At 36.6% G+C, this 23,496-nt stretch overlaps 1 pseudogene; it reads right to left on the minus strand.

The window, feature by feature from the left end:
- Positions 1-1,289: 1,289 nt before the first annotated feature.
- Positions 1,290-3,091, minus strand: LOC143410292 (lamin-B1 pseudogene; annotated as a pseudogene).
- Positions 3,092-23,496: the final 20,405 nt, after the last annotated feature.

A 23,496-nucleotide genomic window follows, 5' to 3' on the forward strand; every position in this document is an offset into this window, starting at 1 on the left:
ATTCCAATTTCCTGCTCTGCTCCTCAATCTTCAAAGTGCCTGGAGTAACTATATAACTAAGAAGAAAACATCCTGGGCCACATTACATCCCACTATGTGTTCATACAAGACCTCCATTTCCAAAGGTGATCTGGGTGCAATTTTTCTTTATATTTTTCTGGAGGCTAAAAAATAGATCTTACATAGGCTATATACCATTTTTATAAATAGGTAAAATAAGATAAAATATTTTAACTCTTTCTGTATCCCCAGAATTGATTAATTTTTATTCCTTGCATTTTTCATCCAAGAAACTAAAGAATGAAATCCACCATTGTAAAGGTATATAATTCTTTTTGTTTGTTTGTTTCCAAAAAACAATAACAAGAAATCAAATAAAAATTGGAACAAAAAAATCCCTAAAAAAATGGAAAATGAAACAAATGAACCCCACTATATACCAAATTAGTGGCTTAACCCCACCGTGAAAAGATAAGTGCAGAAGAATTGATAGAATTTTAAAATAATCATTTTTGTAAACCCCCAGAATAATGAATCTGAACAACATTTAAAAAAAAAACAGCTTTTCTTTTATTTGTTAATGTCACATAAGAAATTTAAGCATGTTACACTATCTTAAAAAACACGACTAATTCATTATAACAGAGAAGCCCCGCCCCACAGCCCACCGCCCCATCCCAATTCCCTTCAGAAATTAAGAATCTAAGAGAAGTGACCATAAAACAAAGTTTTGTGGAATCCTTCATCCAGAGTGCTTACATGATGATCATGTTAATATTGCCTTCTTACAAAATTTTTCTTTTCCATTTTTTAAAAAAATTGTAACCTTGATTGCTTATTACAAAAAAATTCAGGACAAAAGTTCAATATATTGAAAAATGCTTTCCCCCTCCCTCACAGCACCGTTATTTATAGCAGAAAATAATCAAGAGCAGATTGCTAATCTAGATGGAGCAATCTTCAAATTATGCCCAGACACACAGTGGTTTATTTAACCTCCCCTCCCCTTCTCATAAGAACTTAAAAAGAAAAAAAAAAGAAAGAAACACACACACATAAACGGTTTTTTTTTTTAAAGTCCAAAAGTTTTAGGGACCCTTACCAAACAGTACACAGTTAGTACAGTGTCAATAATTCACATATTGCAACAAAATGTATGAATATGATTTCTTTTACAAAACTTTCAGTGTCCAAAAGGAAATTGAGGCCATCAGATTCGAAGCTTAAAAATTCACATAAAGGAAATATAAAAATATTCTGTGCTTCTGAGAAGGCTCTGCATGTATATAGGTAAGGATTACCATACTTCTTTATCTTGAGGAAGACAGTTGACTTGAGAAGTTTACATAATTGCACAGCTTTTATTGGATGATCTTGGGGATCCCTGCTGGTGGAAAATTTCTTCCTCAACAACTACTCCAGTTGGTTCTTCCTCCTCCTCTTCCTCTTCACGTATGGTTGTTTTAAAGACTGTGCTTCTTTGTGCAACCTCCTCTCCCTGAGAATTTTTCAATATAACCTTCACATCTTCACCAGTGCCCCAAGAATTCTGGTTCTTCCAGATGAGGTCAGTGGGAGGACTGGCTGTGACACCGGCATTTGCAGCCCAAATTGTAACAGTCTGGCCTGCCTTCAGCACATATCTTGAGGTATATTTATAACTGACCGAAGTGTCTCCAATTTTCCTGATCATCTCCCAGCCTCCCATTGGTTGATCCTGTTCAGAAGTATTCTTCAATGGAATAAATTTCCCATCAACATCTATCTCTTCGATGCACACGTTCCCACTGGCTGAAGCGGAATGAGAGATGCTGACACTACTGCTGGCCTCAGATTCTTCCACATCAACTCTCTTCCACTTTCCTCTAGTTGTGCGCACACTGCGACTTGAGGATGCGCGGGACACTGTCACACGGGAAGAAGGGCTTGGCGAGAGCTTCAATTGCTCTTCTTCACCTTGTAGGAGTTTCCTGTAAGCACTGATTTCCATGTCCAGGGCTAGCTTAACATCAAGAAGTTGCTCATAATCATTCAGCTGTTGCTGCATCTGATCCCTTATTTCGGACATCTCTCTCTCTTTGTCAGTCAGCATGCGACGAGAGTTGTCTCTTTCTTTAGCAAGCAAGTCCTCCAACTCTTGAATCCTTTCCAAACATGCTCTAGACTCTTTCTGTAGATTAGAAAGTTGAGATGAAAGGCTTTCAATTCTCCTTCGACTTTCCATCAGTTCTTCCCTGGCACTGTTGACAGTAGAAGTATTCATCTCTGAGGACAGTCTGGCATTCTCAAGTTTGGCATGGTAGGTCTGCTCAAGCTTTTTCTTGTATAGCCTCACTTGGGCATCATGTTGCTCTCTCATCTCATGAAGGGCTTGAGCCAGCTTGTATTCAGACTCTATCTGACGTCCAGAATCCACCTCTACCAAGCGTGTTTCGTGCTTTCTTCTTGTCTCATTAATTTCCTCTTCGTACATGTTTTTAAGAAACTCCATGTCCTCAGGAAGGCTCTGACATCGATTCTCCAAATCCACTTTAAGTAAAGTTTCATCTGCTAACTGTTTTTTTTTGGCAGCAGATAAAGAGGCTTCCAACTGGGCAATCTGATCCTTTAGATCCTCTAAATTTTTGTCGCCAAGGGCAGTAACCAGAGCTGCATCTTCAGAGTTCAGTGCTGCTTCATATTCTCGAAGCTTGATCTGGGCACCATTCAGATCAGATTCTTTCTTAGCATAATTGAGAAGCAGCTGGTCGTGCTCGGCCTTGAACTTGCCCAGCTCAATCCGCAGCTTGGCGCGCTCTCGGGCCGTGTCGTCTAGCGAGCGTCGCGCGGCAGCCAGCTCGGTTTCATATAGCGCCTTGAGTCCGGTGAGCTCGCGGCCGCGCACCTCCTCGCGCTCCGTCACCTGCAGCTGCAGCGCGCTGTTTTTTGTTTCCAGACTGCGCACCTTGTCGATGTACACGGCCAGTCGGTCATTGAGCTCGCGGAGCTCCTCCTTCTCCTCAAGCCGCCACAGCCGCGTGGGACTCAGCAGAGTGCTGGGGGCGCCGGCGCGGCTGCCACTCCGCAGCGGCACGGGGGTCGCGGTCGCCATGGCGAGCAGCGAGGAGAGCACAGCGATGAGGCAGCGGGCAGCACCCGCACAAGAAGAGGCTGCAGGAGCGAGCCGGGACCGAAAGCCCAAATTGGCGAACCGCACTCAGGTACAGAGATCGGCGTGGGGAGGGAGAAGCACCTGGGATGGCGGCAGCGGGTTACAGCACAAAGGGCAAAGGGGAAGCGCTACGAATCAATGGATCGTAAAATGTCCTTTGTAAGAAAACACGCACACACGCACACGCGGGAAGGAGGGAGGGGAGGCTGACCAGGAGACCGAGCAGGTCCGCTCAGCCGCTGCTGAGTCTCCCGCCCGCAGCACTTTGTTTCTTCTCTGGCTGCGCGGAGAGGCGGGCGGTGGGGAAGGAGGGCAGCGAGGGGCGGGCGGCCGGCAAGCCGCGGAGGGGGGCGGAGGTCGAATCTGAACAACATTTATCAATGGGTGTTAAAACCATTACTTGTAAGACTAATCAGGAACTTTATAATGAAGGGATAAGGCTCTTCCACCTGAAACTACTGATCAAACCCATCATCAAAGTGGAATAAGCAGACAATGCTTCATGGTGTGATGCAACAGAAAGTGCAGTAGCACTGCCCATGCAGTGTTCTTGCCTTAAAAAAGAGAAAGAAATGGCTGACAGGTTTGGTGCTGCATACCTGTAATCCCAGCAGTTCAGAAGGCTGAGGCGGGAGGATTGTGACTTCAAGACTAGCCTTAGCAAATTAGTGAGGCCCTAGGCACCTTAGTGAGACTGCCTTAAAAAAAAAAAAAAAAAAAAAGAGGCCTGGGAACTTAGCTCAGCTGTAATGCACCCTTGAGTTCAATCCCCAGTAGAGAGAGAGAGAGAGAGAGAGAGAGAGAGAGAGAGACAGGGAGCACATTGCCATCTAATTAAGCCTCTATATCCAAATGCTATTATACAGGAAATCCAAGCAATAGAAGAATAAGTTAAAGGACACTGTGAGACAGCAATCATCCAAATCTAGAACATGAGATATTTTGTGTGACTAGCTCTATGTTAAAGAATTACTGTTAATTTTGTTAGGTGAAGTGGAATATGTAAAACAGAAGTATGCTTATGAGAGGAAAGCTAAGAAAGGCAGTACTCATAGAATAGATTTTTATAAATCAAAAGACATTTATTTTGACTGTTAGAGGAATCACCATAGATCACTTTTAGTTTCCAACTCTTGTATATAAAAACAACATGATATTTGTTGGTTGGAAAGCCTTTAGTTGAACATGTTGGCAGACAGTATTTTATTTTCACTTTATTTACAGAAAGTCTGATGATCTGAATAGTTCTCCAAAAGCTAGTAATATAAAATATGTAACCCATTTGTATAAATGTATCTTTAATATGTTATGTACTATATGTATTGTTATAAGCAACAATTTCACAAAATTTGTTCTTGTTTCTGGTATGTACATTTGATTAGTTTTGCATTATTAAACAATAGGGAATGTGAGTTTGCATATCAATGAAATTTAAGACTGTGAGGCTGACCAAGGGATTGATTTTAAAAAATACCTTATGTATGATGACATAAAATTAGAAATGGATCAGACACTCTGTTATCAGTATTACTATACTTTTTCATGATTATTTTTCTTTTTATTACCTATTCAGTTATTGAAAAACAGAAATTGGTGTTCAATAAATATCTTGTGACAATTTCCAATCTGTGTATTTTAATTTCCAAATTATTCTAGCAATATCTGCAGTCCTTAGGATCTAGAGATAAAAACACAAAGAATGGATAAAATGAATCCACAGAGCCTTTTATATAGTTTTAATCTTTTTTCTTTAATTTCATATTTTATCATTGATAATTGATGAAAGTTATATCTATACAATATGAGCTAAAAAGAATTAATAAATCTAGACTTTAGTAGAACAACTGAACCATTGCTATAGTTTAGATTTGGAATGTATGCTAAAGGCTCCTGTGGTAAATACTTGGTGCCTATGTGGAAGTGGGAGAACCTTTAAAAGGTGGGGTCTAGTAGGAGATCTCTAGGTCATTGAGTGACTTGCGCATGAAGGGGATATTGGTACCCTGGACTCTTCCTCTTCCTCTCTTTCATTCCTGGCCCTCAGGTAAACAGGCTTGTCCCATCACATGCTTCTGCCATGTCATATTGCCTTGCCATAGGCTCAAAAGCAACAGGCCAACCAACCATGGATTAAAATCTCCAAAAGTGTGAGGCCCAAATACCCCACCCCAACACACACAACACTTTCTTTCTGTTTTCTCCTTAGGAGACAGCATCTCTCCTTACCCAGGCTGGTGTCCAACTCCTGGGCTCCTGACCTTGAGTGATATTCCTTCTTCAGCTTCCCAAGCAGCTGAGACTACAGATTCACACCATTGCTCCTGACCCTTTCTTCTTTTTAAGCTGATTATCTCAGGTATTTTGGTATAGTGATAGAAAGCTGTCTAACATAATCATCTAGCTAATGACTTCAATTTTCTCCTTCCTGCCTTCCTTCTTCCCCCAAACACTGTAACTTAAGAGAATCTCCCACATATTCTGTAACACAACCCCTATCTTTTGCTTCTTCATTCATTCTCATTTATCTCTCAAATCTTTCTGTCGTGCCCTTTAGAACTCAGAAGCATAATCAGCAAAACCCCCAAATATCTCTAGCCTTTTCTCTCTTCTTTCCATTTACTTCTTGATCTGCTAAAACTTGGCTCTCCCCTACAACATCATTTTTCCCATAGTCCTCTTACTTGGGCACTATTGCTTCCTAAAATGCTTTATGTTACTGGAGGTAGAGGTGGGCTAAAAGTCCTCTTGTCCTTTTCTGTGTCCTAGACCATGATCCTATCTAAAATTCATGTCATTAGATAGATGTACCAACTCCTTATTGTAGATCTCAACCCCTCATTTATTGAAGATTTTAGGCCTGCCTCAATGACTCTCTCTACTTCACTTCCTATCATAATTCTCATGATTTCAGTATTGTAGCAACCCTTCCGGTACCCTGACTTCTCAGTTACTTGATCTTGTATCTTCCATTGATCTTGTCCTTTATTCCCTCTCAGCCATCCATTTACTGTGACATTGCTGACTTTGTCATTACTAACACTTGCACTTGTTCCTTGATAATCTCAATTAAAAGTATCCCACTCTCCAATATATCTTCTTATTTTTTCAGCTGATTTCCTTGGGGACTCCAATTCTCAGTCATTCTTTTCATCACAATATTTAATACATTAACCACCAAATCATCATGCATCTTATCATGTTCTTAATTCCTGTCTTATTATACAGCTTAGATTTATGGCCTGTCATTATAATAACTTCTTACATATACCCTAACTCCTTCAATCCTACCTCTCTCCCTCCCTAATCTTAAATAAAATTTATGCTAGCAGTTGAACCTGGCTTAATACAGAATACTCAATTATGCTACCCAGTCTTACTTTAAATTTGCTACATTTTCATAGCTAATTATCTTGTCTTTGTTAACTCAATCCATATCTTATCTTCCCTTACTTCCAATACTATTTACAAGATCCTCACTCTTAGATAATAATTTTTATTCTTAAATGCTTATAAAGTAGATACAACTCTAATAATAAAATGTTGGCATTCTCCCTCTGCCATATCAGTCAACAAACTTGCATTGTACTCATATTGTACAAGTTCCTTTCCTCTAACAATGATCACCTCACTCCAATTTATAGTAAATCCTTCCATTGGTTCCCTTTTCCTCTTTCTGCTTTAGGGTATTGTTTCAGTAATTATCCTTTTTCACCTGCAATTGACTCTTAAATGAATCATTACCATTAGCATATAAAAATGACATATCTCCTATCTTAAATAACAAAACAAAACAAAAAAACTCTATTGACTCTATGCCATCTAACTATCCCACAATTTCTGTAGTTCTTTTTTTGCAACAAAACCCCCTCATATTCATGGTCTCCAGCTTCTCTACTCTGTTGAACTCACTTGAAGAAGGTTTTTTTTTTTTTTAATACTGAAGATTGAATTCAGAGGCACTTAACTACTGAGCAACATGCTCAGCCCTTTTTGTTTTTTATTTAGGGACAGGGTCTCCCTGAGTTGCTTAGAGCCTTGCTAAGTTGTTGAGGCTGGTTTTAAACTCACAATCCTCCTACCTCAGCCTCTGGAGCAGCTGTTGGGATTACAACCATGTGGCCATCATGCCTGACTTGAAGCAGGTTTGACCTTCACCACTCTACCAACCTGTTCTTGTCAAGGTCAATTGTGGCCAAAATTTAGCCAAATCTAATGTTAAACATTGGTTCTTTCTTATTTTCCTCATTTATTCATGTCTCAGGGTCTAAGATCAATCCTCAGACATTTTCTCCATCTCTACTCACTACCTTGGTTATCTCATCTAGTGTCATTGCTTAAAATACCACTTATATGATTCCTATTTATATCTCCAGCTTGGGTCTTCTTCCCCTTGAACTCCATATTCATTTCTAATCAATTACTAGACAACTCTATTTGAATGAATAATATACATAAATGTAAAGTTTTCTCTAAAACCAAACTTTTGTTGTATTCCCCCTAATCCTGTTCTTCCTATTCCAGTGAGTGGTGGCCCTGCTTTAGGAGTTCCTCAGCAGTAATCTTGGAGTTATCCTTGTCTTTTCTCTTTCTTTCATAACCCTTATTCAGTCCAATAATAAGCTGTGTTCAAATATATCCTGTAATCCAAGCCACTGTCTCTTACCTTGATTTCTGCTAAGGTTTTAAATAATAGTCTTCCTTTTACCCTGTTGCTCACTTAATAGTATATTCTTCACACAATAGCCAGACAGATCCTCATAAAACATAAGTAATGTAATGTCATTCTTGTACTCCAAACCTTTTTTATGGCATTTTGTATCACTCAGAGTAAAACCCAAAAGCCTTATAAGGCCTTCTGGATCTGTACTTTTACCTCATCTATGCTTCTGTCTTATTTACTCTGATTCAACCAAACTAGCCTTCTTGATCTTTATCAAAAAAGCCAAGTATGTTTCTATCTTAGGGTCTTTGCACTTATCATTCCCTTTGACTGGCTTGTTCTTTCTCCATATAGCCATTCCCAACTTGATTCATACCCTCCTATGATAGGAACTAGAAAGGCAAATACTTTCCTAGTCTCCTTTGCAGCAAAGATTAGCCATGTGATCATATATGATCATGAAACACAAAGAGATATTTCCTAACTGGCAAGTATTTAGGAAAGCTTTGAAAAGGAATGGATAATGAGATACTACTCAGCACTAAAAAGGTACAATCTATTGATACACATGAACTTATACAATCAAAATTATTATGTTAAAAGAAAAATCCAGACAAGTGTACATGCTATATGATTTCATGTTTATGAAATTTAATTATAAGACAATCAGAACTATAGGTGTTTCTGGGATAGTGAGGGAGCTGACTTCACAGGAGCACAGGGAACTTTCATTGGTGAGGAACTATTTTTCTGTTGATTTGTGTGATGCTTACATTAATTGATTGGCATATTTAAGAATATATTAACTTTACTACATGTAAATTATGCAATTAAATTTTTTTAAAAAGAAAAGAAAAGAATGAAAAAAAGACACAGAAGTGGCTCAATTCCTTTCAGCCACTCCCTTTCTCTGGAACATGATTCCTGGAGTTGCCACAGTCACTTGTGTCTAAACAGAAAGATCAAGAAAATTGCAGAGACATTTGTTGTAAGCTTGCTAAGTCACTAAACCACTGCCTCCCTCCAGACTTCTTGTTATGCCAGAGAAATAAATTATTATTTATTTTAGCCACCATAGTTAAAATCAAGGAAATGTAAAATATATTTTACTCCAAAAATGAGACTAGTGATTTAAATGTTTAATAAATGTGATTCGTTTTCATTTCACATTTTACCAAGTGAGATTCTATAATGATTTAAAATGGTTTAGTATCATAGAAGCACTTACATGGGAAAATGGGCAGATCAAGAAAATTTACCTCATTGTGGATTAAATATTAATAATGATAAAGTAGAAGGCACACTTATAAAACTTAATAATTGTATTTAAAATAAACAAAAGGACAAATAAAGAACAAGATCTTACATAACTTTTGCTTTACAAATTTGATCCCTAAAAGGAAACAAAACTGCAGTGGCTAAAATAGAAATTATGCAGGCTGAAAAAGTTAAAATTGTCTATCATAAAAATAATTGTAAGAACTAATATTTGTTGAATGCTTTCTAATTACCTGACAATCATGCAATAAAAGCTTTTAGACATTATCTCAGCATATTCTTAACAACTCTATGAAGTATATACTATCTCCATTTTGGCATGAGGAGTCTGAGTTGCAGAAAAGTTGAGCAGCTTTATCAAGGTCATGAGGCAAATAAAGGTGAAAGCAGGCATTAATGATGGGTCCATCAGATAGTAAAATCAAGAACCCTTAACCATGTCTATGTTCAGTTTCTCTGTGTTGCCACAGGACAATGCATCACAATTTTACTGTGTTTTGTTGTTGTCATTGTTTTGATTTCTGCCTAACAAATATGTGAAAAGGACCCTGACAGTTTCTGAACCATGGGGTCTTATGCCTGCAAATCAGATCATGGATCTCCTTATAAAAATTAAAATAGATACTGTGGCTAGTAATCATAGTTTGTGTAGTTCACATTGCATTTCCGTGGGTGTAGTCCATAATCTATTCTCACTTTGGCATTTAAAAGGTGGTAATACTTTGCATAAGAAATTAGAATGATATTTATTTATTTATTATATCTTAATAAAGCCAAAAAAGAGTAGAATAATGATCAGTTATAAACTGTTAATAGTTGCAAAATTTGAATTCTCAGAGAATTCAAAATATACTGATGTATAATATCTTTAAGTGAAATTTTCTGAAGATAACTGAAATAGTTTCCGTTTTGTCTTGGTAAATTTTTTCAAGTGTTACTGCATTTATTGCATGCACCCATAATTTTTAAAAGACAATAATAGCACAACTGCAAAATTAAAACTAGTCAGTGAAATTAAATAACCTTTCCTGCACATAAGAAAAAATTAAGAGAACTTTTGAGAAAAGAATGAGGTCATAGAAATGAAAACTATACTCATCCCCCTCCCTACTCAGTTGCTTAAAGCATCTGGAAAATTCCCATTAAAATATTTTAGCAAAATCTAGTTTTTAGTCAGGTCCTGAAGCTTCACTATTATACTGTTACAGCTTAGAAATGAGGTGTCCCCCAAAATCTCTAGTGTGAGATAATGCAAGAAAATTTAGAGATGAAATGATTGGGTTAGAAGAGCCTTAATCTAATCAGTGTATTAATCCACTGATAGGATTAACTTGGTAGTAACTATGGATAGATCCCTAGGGTACAGCTGAAGGAGGTGGGTACCTGGGGGTGTGCTTTGGGGATTTATATTTTGTTCCTGGTGAGTGAAGCTCTTTACTTCCAGTTTGCTATGTCCTGACCTGCATTTCTCTAACACATACATTTGCCATGATGTACTGCTTCATCTTAGGCCCAAAGCAGTGGAGTTGGTCATCTGTTGATTTTGAGACTTATGAAACTGTGAGCCAAATAATCTTTTTCTCCATTAAAATTGTTATCATCATGTCTTTTGGTCACAACAATGAAAAAAAAACTGATTAAAACATAGACTAAACTCCTTACTTCATTCTCAAAAAATAGAAACAACACTTAAAATTTACTATTCATTTTCTGTAGGACTAGGGAATAGGAAGAGCCAAGAATAGAATTGTTGTTCTATTGAATTATTTTTAATTTCTTGTATAAATCATATATACATACACACACACACACACACACACACACATACATACACATACACACACGGCACCGATTGCTAATTATCAATAGAAAATATAAGATGTATTTAAATGCTTAATTATTGAAAAAGTATTATTTATTTTATAATTTCCCAAGGTATAAAAGATAATAGTGATTACCCATGAGGCAAATAAGATACATTTTTGAAAAGTGGGTTAAAGTAACAAGGAAGTTGTGGCAATGAATTTTGAAGCATTTGAATGTTTTGAATGGTTCTAAAGAGTAAGAAAACATATTAAAGAACTTATTAATAAATCAATGGTTGTGCAACTGATGTGATTCTGCAATCTGTATACGGGGTAAAAATGGGAGTTCATAACCCACTTGAATCAAAGTGTGAAATATGATACATCAAGAACTATGTAATGTTTTGAACAACCAACAATAAAAATTAATTAAAAAAGAACTTATTAAAAAGAAAATAACTTAGAGAACTTCATTTTATTTTAATGTGCTTGTTAAGCAAATCATACAGTTAAATATAAATTTTCTGTCTTTATGAGAAAGTCATAAGGAAAAAGAAATCAAGCTGATCTTGAACTTTTATTTACAAGATTAAGTACTGAGATACATTATGGGGAGATAGCCCAGGGTGGGGGGCATATTATCTATGTCTATGACACAAGTGTTTTTTATGAAGATTCCCATTTGTCAAGGACACAGTATTGCTCAAGCAGCATCCTCTCTATTTAGAAAAAGGATGTCTTCTATTCTATTCAGAAAGATTCCAAGTGAAGTTTAGCAACCTCCACAATGCCCTGGCCCAACCCGTGATCTTTCTCTAAGGTATATACTCTGTAGAGTTTCTATTGCAGAGACATGAAAATAGTAAAGAATGGTGGGGGATAGTTTGCTGTGGCAGGGCTCATTCAATACTCCTTCCTCTGGGTCAAACTAGGGAAGAGGAACCAAGAAAGATATGGGAGATAACATTAATTTTATGTTTGTATAGCACTGGGTACTCTGAGTTTTGTTTACATTATTTCAGTTAATCCTCCTAATATCCTTGTAAATATATATATACTAGCAATTAAATTTTACAAATAAGAAAATGGAGACTGAGAGAGTTGACTTAATTTTTTCATTATCACATGGATAAGAAGTAACAGATATGGGATTCAAACCAAGATCTGAGCCACTAACACTTGACTACAAGTGTTATAGGTGGGGAAAAAGGAATAAATAAAGAAAATATAATACTGAAGCACTTTAAAACCAAAAAATATCTCTCCTTCAAATTCCATCAATTGCACATTTGTACCTAAAACAGAAGCAGACACAGCACAGCTGCTTGATAAATACTTGTGAATGAATATTTTATAAAAGCTCTAAAAGAAAGGGTGTGTGTGTGGGTGAAACAGATTCAGAGATCATAATGGCATGACCTTTCTCAATTTTAGAAGCTGCAAGACAAGAGATCAATGTCACAAAAATGTAGGGGAAAATAATTTTCAGCCTCCCTGAATTCTTTATCCAGCCAAATTTAATCAAGTACAAGGGTAAATTAAAGATACTTTAAGATTTGTAAGATTTCAAAAATAAGCTATAGGATGATATATCGAATTAAAATGAGTAAGGAAAATTTTTTAAAAATAGGGAAGCATAAGTTCCCCAAAACAAACAAACAAACAAACAAACAAACAAACAAACAAAATAACCAAGAGAGTCACCACATGGGAAAGACAAAGAGAAAATGTATAATGATAATTAGGAAAAAATTTAGCCTGTCATCATGCCGAAGTCTTGGAGTACAATTAGTTCAGACAGGGGCGTCTTCTCAAGTCTCCTAGCAACGTGGTGAAGCTTGTAATGTGCGTCGGGGGAGGGGACCCCAAGGTTTCCAGGCACTTTCCAAACACAGAGCCATCCCCAGACTACTTTTGGCTAAGAGCCTGGGATCCTCCTCTCTCTACCACTTGTACATATGGGTCTAGGGACCATCAGATTCTATATTACTGCTATGAAGCTCCTCTTGTCTTCTGACTTCCTCCCACTGTGGCCCACCACAACTGACCACTGATTCCTCCTCAGATGCTCCTGTGCTCAACTCCAGTCCTCTTCACCCTTGAACTCTATCTCACTGGTTTCCAGCTCCTCCAACTGGGCCTCAAGAAAGGGGCCTGCATTTTCCCAGTGGGGGCACATTCTCAGATGGCAGGCCAGAAAGGCAGCATCCTGTGGTGCTTCATGACCCAGGTCTCACTTAGTAGGAAGACAACATCTCAGAAAGTATGAGAGGGACCCTATACAGCAGATTTTTGCAGAAATCACTAGAACTGTGACACCCACCTCCCCTGCAGAAATCAGAGCCTCTGTGTTTGAGTAGAACTCTGGACTCTAGACCCAAATCCCACAGTTCTAGCTCATGCACGGCTCTCAAGTGTCTTAGCAGAATCACCTATCAGCACCTCTGCAGAACTCCAGACTGTGCATAGTTCCCATGCAGGTCACTTGGCTGCTACCTATCCACAGCACAAGGCCATCACCCAGCTCCCCCCACCTCACCAGACACCCCAGCACTGGAAGCAGACCAACTCCATTTGGAAAACCTTTCTCGCCATATTTGGTGTGTGTGGCTCTTAGATGAGATCTCCATCTGAGCAGGTACCTGGTTTCCAACTCCCTCCTCCTGGAGGCAATAACTCAGCATAATGACCTCCCAACACAAAAACAGCTCTCAGTTGGGCAGGTGTGCAGTGCAACCAGGGCACCGCCTGCCTAGTGTGAGCCTGGGGGTGAGAGGTCCTGCAGTTGGGATCTGCTAATTAAAAGAGGAGAGGGTGACTAAAGTTTGGAGCATAACAGAGAGACCAGGATCAGGGAAATCTCCAGGCAAGAGAGGGAGACGATACCTGGGGCTCAAGTCAAATGAGTGGTCCCAAAAAGAGACCCATGAAGTGCAATTTCCCTGCTGAAACTGGTGGGTGGCATTCCCTGCTTCCAGATGCTCTACACCAGGTCCAGTCTTCTCACTCTGGTTACCTACACCATCCTGAGGCCAGAGACACCAGCTTAAAACAGATAACCCCACCTACTGGATGAGAAGAAAAGCAGAAAAGAAACGGGTCTCTAAAACTAGCAATAACCCTAGTTTATTTGAAGTATTTTTTTTTCCTTCTTTCTCTTCTACCCTTTTATCCTCTGGCCCTCACATCTTCAACATATGTGATGAAAGAATCCTCCATTCAAGACAAATCTCCGGGGAGAATTCCAATTTTATTGCAAAAGGCTGTGTGCTTATATAGATCTCAGGAGAGATGGCAGGGCTTAGATAAATGGCAGGTCACACGTTTATTGGCAAGTTCTTCCAGATATCAGTTCCGGAGCCCAGGAATTAGTTCTAATTGGGACTAAGGTTCCCCGCCAGCGAGATTTGAAATTGGCGCCTGCGGGAGAGTTCACACCCGCAGGAACTTTTTGTGCCAGTGAAAGAAAGGGGAAAGTAGGAAGAGAAGGTCATTAGGTGCCATGTTGGGGTTTTTCTCTGGGGTGCAGCTGCCGTTATACTTTTCCCAACATGTGAAACCAAGAACTTTAAATGAAATAGGACTTTGAGGACTGAGTCACTTGAATAATGTAATATAGAGGAGTTGCATAAGCCTTTTTTTTCTTGTTCTTCTCTCTTTTCTTCCTTTACCTTTTTCTTTCTTCTTCTTTCACCCTCCAAATTTTATTATTTTTACATCCTGTATTTTTCTAAATACATATGTGTGATTGTTTTATGTACTTACTGTCTTCTCACATACTTGTCTACCCTAAATTACTTTCTGTCTATTCCTCTGCTACTAACCCTCTTCATATATTTTTTTCACATTTCCTAAGATATATTAACTCTATGCCCTCACATCTTTTCCCCTTAGCATATCATCCTATACCCGACCCCTAGTTTATTGTCCACCGCCAGAAACTATAAACCTTTTCATGATACCGCTGATTATATTTTAAATAATAATTGAACCCAATATTTCTGGACATTAAGACTAAAATGTAATTGTCTTAATAACAACAATTTATTCATAGGTGATGTATTGTTGATATTGGGATCTGTTAACATTTTCCTTCCCCACAAAGGAGGGATCTTGGAACCCTACAAGTGCACTACAAATCTAGAGGGTAAAAACAATAATACACCAGACTCACAGAGTTGAAAAGGAAGACACACGGGCAACATGAAAAGACAAGGGACAAAAGTACTATAAACAAATCAAGACAACACATCAACAGAGCAAGGAGGAAGAGCAGGAGGAAAAGATTAACATTAAACAGAGACATGAGGTGGGAGGGAAAGGGAGAGAAAAGAGAAATTGCATGGAAATGGAAGGAGACCCTCATTGTCATATAAAATTACAAAGAAGAGGTTGTGAGGGGAATGGGAAAAAAAACAAGGAGAGAAATGAATTACAGTAGATGGGGTAGAGAGAGAATATGGTAGGGGAGGTGAGGGGGGATAGTAGAGGATAGGAAAGATAGCAGAATACAACAGTTACTATTATGGCATTATGTAAAAATGTGGATGTGTAACCGATGTGATTCTGCAATCTGTATTTGGGATAAAAATGGGAGTTCATAATCCACTTGAATCTAATGTATGAAATATGATATGTCAAGAGCTTTGCAATGTTTTGAACAACCAATTAAAAAAATTAAAAAAAGAATCATTGGCAGCTACAGCAGAAAAAATGACAGAGAAATATTTCAGGATATACATGGTTAAAACGTTCTGTGAACTCAAAGAAGATATAAGAGAACAAATACAAGCTGTGAAAGATCACTTTGACAATGAGCTACATAAACAAATCCAAGAAGCAAAAGATCACCTCAACAGAGAGAGGTTCTAAAAACAAACAAACAAACAGAAATCCATGAAATGAAAGAAAATTAAAAGCTCAAATGAAAGAATCACTAACAGAGTAGGAAATCAGCTAATGAAGATTACATATATTATCTTTGAAAGCCCATAGATCACACAGCGAAAATGGTAAGAAACCACAAGCAGAATATTCAAGAAATATGGGATTGCATAAAAAGACCAAATTTAAGAGTTATTGGGATAGAGGAAGACATAGAGGTCCAAACCAAAGGAATGAACAATCTATTCAATGAAATAATATCAGAAAACTTTCCAAACATGAAGAATGAATTGGAAATTCAAATTGAAGAAGTCTCTACAGGACACTGAACGTACAAAATCACAACAGACCCACACCAAGGCACATTATAATGAAAGTGCCCAACATACAGAATAAGGAGGAAAATCTTAAAAGCCACAAGAGAAAGGAATCAGATTGCATATAGGGGAAAACCAATTAGGATAAATGGCAAATTTTTCAACACATACCCTGAAAGCTAGAAGATCCTTGAACAACATATATCAAGCTCTGAAAGGTAATGCGTACCAACCAAGAATCTTGTATCCAGCAAAATAAAGCTTTAGATTTGAAGATAAAATAAAAACCTTCCATGAGAAAAAAAGTTAAAAGAATTTATAGCTAGAAAACTGGCACTACAAAACATCCTTGGCAAAATATTTCACGAAGAGAAAATGGAAAACAACAATGAAAATGAGCAGAGAGAGATGGTACACTAAAGAAAAAACTAATCAAAGAGGAAAACCAAGTCAAGTTAAATAACAAAAATAAACAAATATGGCTTGGGATGCAAACTATGTCTCAATAATAATCCTAAATGTTAATGGCCTAAACTTATCAATCAAAAGACATAAACTAGCAGATTGGATTTTAAAAAAAGACCCAACAATATGCTGCCACCAGGAGACTCATCTGATAGGGAAAAACATACTCAGACTAAAGGTTAAAGGTTGGAAAAATCATTCAACTCACACAGACTGTGGAAGCAAGCAGGGGTTTCAGTTCTTATTTCAAATAAAGTAGACTTCAAACCAAAGTTAATCAAAAGGGATAAAGATGGATAATACGTACTGCTCAAGGGAACCATACACCAACAAGACATAACAATCATAAATATATATGTCCAAACAATGGTGCAGCTATGTTCATCAAACAAATTCTTCTCAAGTTCAAGAGTCAAACTGACCACAACACAATAATCTTGGGTGACTTTAACACACCTCCCTCACCACTGGATAGATCTTCCAAACAAAAGCTGAATAAAGAACTCAATAATACAATCAATAACTTAGACTCAACTGACAAGTATAGAATATTTCAACCTGCATCAAGCAGATACACTTTCTTCTCAGCACACATGGATCCTTCTCTAAAACAGACCATATATTGTGCCACAAGCAACTCTTAACAAATTAAAAAAAGTAGAGATACTACCATGCATTTTATTAGATCATGATGGAATAAATTGGAAATCAACGACAAAGTAAAAAATAAACATTTCTCCATCACCTGGAGACTAAGGAATATGCTACTGAATGAACAATGGGTTGCAGAAGACATCAAGGAGAAGTTTTAAAAATTCTTAGAGGTAAATGAGAACACAGACACAACATATCGAAATCTTTGGGACACTCACTATGAAAGCAGTACTAAGAGGAAAATTCATTGCATGGAGTTCATTCCCTAAAAGAAAAAAAAGTCAACAAATAAATGACCTCTCACTACATCTCAAAGCCCTAGAAAAAGAAGTACAAATCAGCAGCAAAATCAGTAGAAGGCAAGAAATAATTAAAATTAGACCTGAAATCAAAATAAAAAAAAAAATTTGAAAAATTGACAAAACTAAAAGTTGGTTCTTTGAAAAAACAAATAAAATTGACAGACCTTAGCCATGCTAATGAAGAGAAGGAGAGATTAAACTCAAATTACCAGCATACTGATGAAAAAGATAATATCACAACAGACACGACAGAAATACAGAGGATAATTAGAAATTACTTTGAAATCTTATACTCCAATAAAACAGAAGACATTGAAGGCATTGAAAAATTTCTTAAGTCATACGACTTGCCCAGATTGAGTCATGAAGATATACACAATTTAAACAGACCGATATCAAGTGAGGAAATAGAAGATGCCATCAGAAGCTTACCAACCAAGAAAATTCCAGGACTGGATGGATACACAGCTGAGTTCTATAAGACTATTAAAGAAGAACTAATACCAATATTCTTTAATTTATTTCAGGAAATAAAAAAAGAGGCAGTAATTCCAAACTCATTCTATGAGGCCAATATCACCCTGATCCCAAAACCAGTCAAAGACACATTGTAGAAAGAAAACTTCAGACCAATATCTCTAACGAACATAGATGCAAAAATTTTCAATAAAATTCTGGCAAATCCAATTTAAAAACCTATCAAAAAGATTGTGCACCATGATCAAGTGGGATTTATCCCAGGTATGCAAGTTTGTTTCAACATATGGAAATCAATAAATGTAATCCATCACATCAATAGACTTAAAGATAAGAATCATATGATCATCTCAATAGATGCAGAAAAAGCATTTGACAAAATACAGCACCACTTTATGTTCAAAACACTAGAAAAACTAGGGATAACAGGAACATATCTCTACATTGTAAAGGGTATCTATGCTAAGTCTCAGGCCAACATCATTCTAATCGGAGAAAAATTGAAGGCATTACCTCTAAAAACTGGAACAAGGCAGGGATGCCCTCTTTCACCACTTCTATTCAACATAGTTCTTGAAACACTGGCCAGAGCAATTAGATGAAAGAAATTAAAGGGATATATATAGGAAAAGAAGAAGTTAAATTAGCATTACACGCTGACGACATGATTCTATCTAGAAGACCCAAAAAACTCCTCCATAAAACTTCTAGAGCTAGTAAATGAGAAGTAGTAAATCAGATCTTCAGCAAAGTAGCAGGATATAAAATCGACACCCATAAATCAAAGTCATTTCTGTATAGCAATGACAAATCCTCTGAGAAGGAAATGAGAAAAAGTACCCCATTCACAATAACATCAAAAAAAGATATTTGGGAATCAATTTAATGAAAGAGGCGAAAGATCTATACAATGAAAACTACAGAATCCTAAAGAGAGAAAACGAAGAAGAATTTATAAGATACAAATATCTACCCTGCTCTTCGATAGGCAGAATTAATATTATCAAAATGACCATACTACCAAAAGCATTACACAGATTCAATGCAATTCCCATCAAAATCCCAATGGCATTCCTCATAGAAATAGAAAAAGCAATCGTGAAATTCATCTGGAAAAATAAGAGACCGAGAATTGCTAAAGCAATCCTTAGCAGGAAGAGTGAAACAGGTGGCATCGCCAAACCAGACCTTAAACTTTACTACAGAGCAATAGTAGCAAAAACACCATGGTATTGGCACCAAAACAGACTGGTAGACCAATGGTACAGAATAGAGGACACAGAGACTACCCCACAAAATTTCAATTATGTTATATTAGACAAAGTTGCCAAAAACATGCACTAAAGAAAATATAGCAATTTCAATAAATGGTGCTGGGAAAACTGGAAATCCATATGCAACAAAATGAAATTAAATCCCTACCTCTCACCATGCACAAAACTTAATTCAAAATGGATCAAAGACCTAGGAATTAAACCAGAGACTCTGAGTCTAATAGTAGAAAAAGTAGGCCCTAATCTTTATCATGTGGGATTAAGCTCCAACTTCCTTAATAAGACTCCTATAGCGCAAGAATTATAACCAAGAATCATTAAATGGGATGAAATCAAATTAAAGAGTTTCTTCTCAACAAAAGAAATAATCTGTGAGGTGAACAGAGAGCCTACATCTCAGGAACAAATTTTTTCCCTCACACATCAGGTAGAGCACTAATCTCTAGGGTATATAAAGAACTCAAAAAGCTAAGTACCAAGAAACCAAATAACCCAGTCAACAAATGGGCCAAGGAGCTGAACAGACACTTCTCAGAAGAGGATGTTCATTCAATCAACAAATATTTGTAAAAAAAATGCTCATCATCTATAGCAATTAGAGAAATGCAAATCAAAACTACTCTGAGATATCATCTTACTCCAGTCAGAATGGCAGCTTTTGGGCTGGGGTTGTGGCTCAGTGGTAGAGCACTTGCCTAGTACATGCGAGGCCCTGGGTTCCATACTTAGCATCACATAAAAATGAATAAATAAAATAAAGGTATTGTGTACAACAAAAAATAAATATTAAAAATTTTTTAAAAAGAATAGCAGCTATTATGAAGACATACACCAATAAGTGTTGGTGAGGATGTGGGGAAAGAGGTACACTCATACATTGCTGGTGGGACTGCAAATTGGTGCAGCCAATATGGAAAGCAGTATGGAGATTCTTTGGAAAACTGAGAATGGAACCATCATTTGACCCAGCTATCCCTCTCCTTGGACTATACCCAAAGAACTTAAAAACAGCATACTACATGGACATAGCCATATCAACGTTTATAGCAGCACAATTCACAATAGCTAAACTGTGGAGCCAACCTAGATGCCCTTCAGTGTATGAATCGATAAAAAAAATGTGGCATATATACACAATGGAAATTTACTCTGCAATAGAAGAGAATAAAATCATGGAATTTGCAGGTAAATGGATGGCGTTGGAGAAGATAACATTAAGTGAAGTTAGCCAATCCCAGAAAACCAAATGCTGAATGTTTTCTCTGATATAAGGAGGTTGATTAATAGTGGGGTAGGGAGGGGAAGCATGGGAAGAATAGATGAATTCTAGATAGGGCAGAGGGGAGGGAGGGAAAGGAAGGAGGCAGGAGACTAGCAAGGATGGTGAAATGTGATGGATGTCATAATCCAAAGTACATGTATGAAGACACGAATTGGGTGTCAAAATATTTTTTATGCAAACAGAGATATGAAAAATTGTGGTATATATTTGTAATAAAAATTGTAAAGCAAAGAAGTATATGTATAAAGACATGAATTGGCATGAACATACTTTATAAACAAAGATATGAAAAATTGTGCTCTATATGTGTAATAAGAGTTGTAATATATTCTGCTGTTATGTACTTTAAAAAATAAAATCAATAAAAAAAAACCAAGTAGTCCAAACAGGAGCAGGAGGACCTGGACTCCAGGAGGGTTAAGAAGAAATAAGGAAGAAGGGAGGAGAAAGAAGGAGGAGGAAAGAGGAGGAGGAGGAGATGGGGACAGAACCAAGAGTTTGCTTTTTTATATTTGTTCATAAGGGGAGAATTTCTATAGTCCTGTTAGTGAGTTCATGAAGAATGAGTTAGAAGTAAACAGAAACCAGCTGGTGTGGTGGCATATGCCTGTAATCCCAGAAGCTTGGGAGACTGAGCCAGGAGGATCACAAGTTCAAAGTGAGGTACTAATCAACTCAGTGAGACCCTGTCTCCAAGTAAAATAGAAAATAGGGCTAGGAATGTGGCTCAGTGGTTGAGTGCCCCTGAATTCAATCCTGGGTATGCTCCCAAAAACGTAAACAAAAAACAAACAATACTGTATGTCTTAGTTATTAATAATATTTTTTTTCATAATAAAAGAGGAATCCTATGACAAAAATTATAACCTTGGGTTGAGAAGAATCTGTGGAAGTTATGTACAGGAGTCAAATTCAAAATTTTCATAATAAAAAGCTGATAAATAATTATCTGAAATGAAATAATAAAAATAGTAGTATAAGCATAGTAGTTGGAATTATGAATGTAAATAGGTAAACAGAAAGACATAAAAGAATAGAAAAAAATTGCCACTGTGGACTGGGCATAAAAGATTGAGAAGAAGGGGCTGGGATTGTGACGCAGTGGCAGAGCACTTGCCTCGCACATGTGAGGCACTGAGTTCAATCCTCTGTACCACATACAAATGAATAAACAAAATAAAGATATTAAAAAAGATTGAGAATAAGAGGATATTTTGAAGTTCCTGTTCTTCATTATAAACATTATAGTTACTATTTGACTTTTTAAAGTTACACAATTTCAGTAAACATACAATTTTATTTAGTTTTTATTTTTTAAAAATTTGCATACGTATATATTTGAGATGGAATTAGTTAAATAATTACAAAAATTTGACAATGTAAGTTTGCACAAAATAACTTCAGTAGCAAGGCCAAGCATGAATATTGATTTTTCAATAAAGTCCTGAATTTAGTCAAATTCAAACACTTGCTGAATGTAATTTTTAGTTTTCAAAGAACACTAATATTCAGCCTCTTGGTGAATATTAGTAATTTGATGAATTAGGAAAAAAATGAGAGAGAAGCAGAGGATCATGGGAGGCAAGGAACTTACATATACACTTTTTATAGGCAAAGTGAATTCAAGTCCTCTGATGACCAGTTCAATTCCCTATCTGCATCAGCTAAAAATACCAAAAATAAAGTCTAAATACCTAAAAATAAATGTCTATAAAGATGGTTGTGTCTCTAGAAAGTACTTACCTCAAAATTCACAGCTTAATTATAACTTCTTAAATGATCAGCTCTTCTCTTTCTTTTTCTTTTTTTATTATTAGTTGTTTGAAACATTACAAAGTTCTTGACATATCATATTTCATACATTTGATTCAAGCAGATTATGAACTCCCATTTTTACCCTATATACATATTGCAGATTCACATCGGTTACACATTCTACTGCCATACTAGTGTATAAACATACAATTTTAAATTTAAAAATTTCCTGTGGATTTAACAAAATTATGCTGTGTGCTTGTATAAGTAGACCACAGTGAATAATAAACATTCCAGTGGTTGGCGTTGGGACTGGGGACTTAAATGAAGTAAATCAAATTCCACACATGTATGATTTTGTTAAAATGGACCCAACTATTATGTATAATTATAATTCACAAAAAAGAAAAAAATCAAGTAATAGTATTGTAGCAATGTTATTTAGAGTCATGGAGGTGATAAAAGAACAAAAAACAGTTGGTAAAAGCCAATGGTTACCTCTGAAGAGTGGGATTAAGGTCTGTTTTTTAAATGATCATAGAAATGAGTGCTTTACAATAAAAATAAATTAATGATTCTAAAAAAATAAAGGTTGGCTTATCAGATATTTGTGAGAATGGGATAGGACTAAAAAATAACTGTGAACTAGTTGGCTCTCATTGAAGACACTTTGACAGAATACATATTTTAATAGAAACTACTATTTTGAGAAAATGGGTATGTTCATGCTTTACCATGATGATGTCACTACAGTTTGCCTTTCTAATAACTCAATCTTGTTTTTTTTTAATATCAAGGAGTGTTGTCTGTTGGCTTAATAGGAGTTACCCAAATGCTGAAATCCAAATTTGTATACTTGAGTTGAAATAACCTTCCGGGAAGAATTAATCATTTTGGTCTTTTGTCCTAATCTTATTGTAGGCACAGATTTTATCTAATACCCAGTGAAGTCATTTGAGTTCTGACACAGAAAGAGCAAAGAAATGGTATTAAATGAACATTCAGAACTTATGCATGTACCATGGCAGCAACCCATCCAGTTATGAATTACTGGGTGAAATTATTGCTGGTGAAGTTAGTGAGGGTGAAATCTTGTTAGCTTTGATTTTTAAAAGACATTTAGTCAAAGATTTTACAGTATCTCTTAAAAATTCATTTGAATTTCTTTTAAATATGTTTACATAATATTTTA

This window comes from Callospermophilus lateralis, chromosome 11, assembly GCF_048772815.1.
Source record: "Callospermophilus lateralis isolate mCalLat2 chromosome 11, mCalLat2.hap1, whole genome shotgun sequence".
NCBI lineage: Eukaryota > Metazoa > Chordata > Mammalia > Rodentia > Sciuridae > Callospermophilus > Callospermophilus lateralis.